Source organism: Parasteatoda tepidariorum, chromosome 2 (genome assembly GCF_982258835.1).
Source record: "Parasteatoda tepidariorum strain Cologne lab strain chromosome 2, Ptep-v5.0, whole genome shotgun sequence".
NCBI lineage: Eukaryota > Metazoa > Arthropoda > Arachnida > Araneae > Theridiidae > Parasteatoda > Parasteatoda tepidariorum.
In genome coordinates this window covers 81,837,403-81,843,402 of record NC_141756.1, presented here as the reverse complement: position 1 = coordinate 81,843,402, position 6,000 = coordinate 81,837,403, and positions in this window count along the sequence as shown.

Genomic DNA, 6,000 nt, shown 5'->3' with positions numbered 1-6,000 from the left:
CGGACATGATTACTGTTATTTTGTGGTGGATGAAAGAAAACTTCCAACACATTCCAAAAAAAGAAAAAAAAAAAAAAAGATAAGTTTATTACTATTTTCACAAGATTAAGAAACCACCGATGTAAGACGAAATTGAAGCAAATGACATGTTAAGAAAAAGTAGCTGGAAAAAATTTAATGTTTCGAAAATGGATGATGGAAGAATTTGTAAGTTTATCGTAATGTGGACTTGATTTTAAAGTGAAATGTTTAAAGTGAAATGTTAACTTTAGCTGTGCTAAATAAAATCTTAAATTTTTTTCTTCTCCAATTTAAAGGGACAGGTTAAACTGTTTCAGGGGCTGAAAATACTTCGATTAATTTTCGTTAATGCATGACTAAAAATTAGACTTTCAACATAAGTTGAGATTAAAAATTGTGTTAATTTTATCCGAACGACTCGTTGTTTTGTCTTCATGCATGCGAAATTTACTGCAAACACTTTGTAATTTTTTGCATTCAGTTATTTAAGAAACTAAATTTTATACGTATTTTTTTTTTTACTAAATTTTTTAAATATTAAAACTGAAAAAATTTAAAGTGAAAATTTCTTTAATAAATGAATATTTAAACAATTTCAAATAATATTAACGTTATTTTTTACTCTACTGCCTCCTATATATCCAAAGATGCCACCTTCTCCAGATGAGCCATAATTATTTAAAACACGGTTAACAACTACAAACTAAAATTTGCAAGTATTTGACTAATTTTATTTACTTTTTAAACGGTCTAGAACGACTTAACTAGAACAAAGTGACGAATTATATAAGCTTTCGAATTATTTAGAAATAGTGGTGGATAAAAACCTAATAAATTTAATTTTTAAAACCAAGAATCACACATTTAATAAACTACCACTTGAAACTATTTATTTGCTGTCCGGAGCAAGTTGGCATCTCTGTTTATCACTAAACCAACCTCCGGAACTGCGTAGGTACAAGGTGCAAAATAAAAAACTGACCACCATTAATAACTTTTGATCTAATGATCAGAGCTTTACGTTTTAGGACTCAATCTTAATGGGTCGAGGGGGTGACGTCAAATATGCTAATTAATTAGTGCAGACGATATTTTCAGTTACGAAACCTGACACGAAAACGTTCTCTGAATAAACATTATTTTTTTTCTGCGGATTCGGATTTCTGATCCCCCAAAAAATAGAGATTTGCCACAAACTAAGATATACGGTTCCAATAGTTTGGTCAATAAAGCTGTTTAAAGTTTGGACCCCTTAATATTAATTCTATTTCTTGCTTATTTCGCCATATCTCTAGAATTGTTTAGGCGAATGGAAAAATTTTTGCTGACAGTTATAAAATTCGTTTACTCAGCGATAATTCTATGCAAAAAAAAAAAACTTTTAGTCAATATTTATTATTATTTTATTCAATAATAGACGAAAAACTTTCGAATTGGGAGGAATAAAACTTTTTACGTAATTTTAGATAATGCAATTTTAAATGAATGGCAAAATGCAGAATTTAACGCGAAATCTGTCGAATATTTCCTGAGAAATCGAATTTTAAAAATATTCGTTTTCAGGTTCTTCAAACTAATATGAGTAATATATATATATATATATATATATATATATATATATATATATATATATATATATATATATATATATATATATATATATATATATATATATATATATATATATATATATATATATATATATATATATATATATATATATATATATATATATATATATATATATATATATATATATATATATATATATATATATATATATATATATATATATATATATATATATATATATATATATATATATATATATATATATATATATATATATATATATATATATATATATATATATATATATATATATATATATATATATATATATATATATATATATATATATATATATATATATATATATATATATATATATATATATATATATATATATATATATATATATATATATATATATATATATATATATATATATATATATATATATATATATATATATATATATATATATATATATATATATATATATATATATATATATATATATATATATATATATATATATATATATATATATATATATATATATATATATATATATATATATATATATAAAAATCAATTTTTCATATTTCCATGCATTTGGATCTATCCGGTCCTTTAAGTTGATGTCGAATTTGCAAACATTTTATAATCAAATGAAATGATATGAATAATTAAATATTAAATAATAAAATATTATAAAACAGTTTCGAATATATTTTATTGAAACATGTCAGAAAATCACATGTTTCACTTAAAATAAATTAGCAATGAAAATAATATTTCTTATGAAACTGCATTTGTAAGTTTATAGTAAGAATATTAAACACAGATAATTCCTTAAATTTTGCCTAAAATGCTTTGCTGAAAACAAATCAGAATATAAATTTGGAGTTCAAAACATTCTTTAAGTTGCTGTGAAACACAAATAAATTAAAACAGCACTAAAGAATTTCTAACAGTAAGGAAAAGCGTCTTTAAAATTTAATTTAAATAATAAAAGTTTCATCATAAAAGTCCTAATCATTAAAGTCATAATTATAAAATTATTTCATTAAATAATACAGAAACTATCTAAAATGTTTAATTTTCTTAAAAATATTTGTTGTTTTAAAATTGTTATTTCAAAATAAATGAAAGCTTTTTTTTGGGTTTAATGGCTGCCGGACAGATATTATATTATTACTGAAATTCATTACATAAAGAACTTTTACAATATCTCGGACGTCTCTTGAAAGTAGTTAAAATTGAAATCAAAGTACGCTTTGCCGCAGGCAACAGTGAGACGGCAAAAGATTTTGGTTAATATATTGTTCAAAATTAATTAAAGTGTTAGGATTTGAGGTGGGGGCAGAGGAATAAGGATATTAAAATACAGTTGTGTTTTGCATTCGACTTGGTTACCATTAAAGTTTATATGCTGCACAGGATAATTTAGAAAGCTCACCAAGCTTGTCACTACAGGCTGCCAGTAACTATTATATTGCAGGATGAATACGTAGACACTATTTTAGTATAGAGAGACGCTGTTCAGAAAGCATTGGTCCTGTCTTGAAATTTGAGTTTTTAGACCCTTAAAGCTTTATCATAAAATTTATATATACTCGACTCATCCAATCATGACCCGTAGTTGCGTATACAGTTCATATGTGGAAGTGGTGAAAAACGCATCTTGATTTTCTCTCAACAATTTATGTTTTTTTTTCTAGTTTTTCTGGCTAATAAGTAATATAATTATGTTAAAAAATGCATCATTATACGTTTCAAACAAAAGAGCTTTTTCGAGACTTGCAGTTATTATAGTTGATAGGTGGATATGAGTTGTGCTAAATAAAAATGCGCATCTTCAGTTTTTTTAAAGAACGTTTAGAATTGCGATTGCTTATGGGTTTTATGATTAGTGCAAAAATAATTTAAGGACTTTTTTGAGATTTGCAGTTGTTATAGTTGATGAATGGATGTGGTTAGTGCTGAATAAATACGCTTCTTGGCTTTCTTACAACAACGTAAGAACTTTTAAATCTGCGATGGTTTATGGGTCAGATGAATAGTGTTAAAAAATAGGCCATTGCGACAATTTAAGAATTTTATCGAGACTTACAGTTGTTATAGTTAATAAGAGAATATGAGTGAAAAGATTAGTGATAGGTACGCAGTTTCACTTTCTCTCAAACATTTAAGAACTTTATTTAGACTTGCAGTTGCTTTTTAGCTAGAGAGGGTAGTATTAAAAAAATCATTTTTGAGATAAAAAATTTATATATCTTTAATTTTCCTGCTTCTGCTTAGTTAATAAATGATATGTTAAGGCAATGAATGAATGGATGTGTTAAATAATACACAACTTTATTTTCGTGATATTTGCATTCGTGATATTGATAAAGAGTGATTTTTGTGATATTGTTAAGGTTTATGAGAGATGTGATTAGTGTTTAAAAAATACGCGTCCAGACTTTCTTAATACCTGCAGTTGTTACAGCTTATGATTAATGTGATTAGTGCTTAAAAAATACGAATCTTGACTTTCTTGATACCTGCAGCTGTTATAGCTTATAAGTGATGCGATTAGTGCTTAAAAAAATACCAATCTTGACTTTCTTGATACCTGCAGCTGTTATAGCTAATGAGTGATGTGATTAGTGCTTAAAAAATACGAATTTTTACTTTCTTGATACTTGCAGCTGTTATAACTTATGATAGATGTGATTAGTGTTTAAATAATACACATTTTGACTTTCTTCATACCTGTAGTTATTACAGCTTATGAGTGATATGATTAGTGGTTAAAAAATACGAATCTTCACTTTCTTGATACCTGCAGCTGTTATTGCTTATGAGTGATGTAATTTGTGTTTAAAAATACGCATCTTGACTTTCTTGATACCTGTAGTTATTAGAGCTTAGGATTGATGTGATTAGTGTTTAAATAATACACATTTTGACTTTCTCTCAACAATTTAATTCCAAGAAGTGAGACAAATTTCTTGTATAAAAAGATATATGCATATATACATACATACATATTCATAGGCATATATAGTATGTGTATGGTACATTGAAAACAATAATACATTTTGACCAACACCTTAAAATTTAACAGTTGTTCTCATTATCACACAGTTCACATCCGCTTGTTTTCTCCACCTTTTGAAAATTTTATCTAGCAATAAAACATTGTTTTATTAAGAAAAGTTCTATTTACATTAAATATCTTTTTCAAACACAAATTAACCATTGGAATAGAAATTTCCATTTAATGTAATCAAAACACACGCTTTTAAATTTCTATGTCAAATGTGCAACATCTTTTTTCAATAATTTTATTTTCTTTTTTTTAATATAAAATCAATTAAGTACATGCTAGAATTAAATACAAATATTTTTCACACAAGGTTAAGTGCAGATGAAAAACTCGTTTTTGTTTAAAGATATGTCTAGTTTTCATAAATATTTGAATATTATATTACAACTTTGAGATCTTTTTTTATTAATATTTTCAAAATGACATTTACAATATATAAATACAATTTCATTTGCCTGTAACAACAGACTACAAAGTTTTGATTAAAACATACTGATTGAAATGTAACAGCAATAAATAAATACGTTTTCTTTTAATTTAACAAATATTTACACATGGAAACTTATTAATAAAATCTCTGTATAATATTCAATTTTTCGAAAAAATTATTTTAAATTTTTTTACTTCATAATATTTGTTTAAACTTTAAAAAGAGTTTATTTACAAAAATCGATATCATTTAATTAAATAATTTTGTTTAGTCAATGAATAAAAGATAACATAAAAAACAACATTAAAGCTCGTTTTTAAATAAATTCCATAAAGAATAAAGTTTTCAATTTCATATTATAAATTTTGATTTTTTTCTGACAGGATTTAAGGGTTTTTTCAGTTTTATTTGCTCAATTTGTTTTCTCAAATAAAAATGAATAAAGTTTATTGAAAGTTAAATAATTCACAAAAACATTTTGCAGAAAATCGAAATTAAATTTAATAATGTATATTTGATATAACTTTTCTTTTTTTAAAAAAATCTTTCCAAATATCTGAGAAAAAAAATATTTTCTGTTAAAGGTTAAAAAAAGTTGAATAATTTAATTGCCATTCAAATGTTTCATAAATTATTTCTAAATATTATGAATAGTGAAAAAGAAAAACGTAATAAATCCTTATGTATCTAACGTGGTTAAAGGAAAGAAAAACACATTAAAAATTGTTAATATTGTAAGAATAATTAAATACTTTAAATAATCGGAATAATTTAATATCTTTTATTTATTTAATTCTCAAAATAGGTTTCCTTTAAAATAATAACAAAAATGCATCAATTTTCGAACTTAAAAACTTTCCGGATTATAATTAGAGCAAAATTAGTGTTA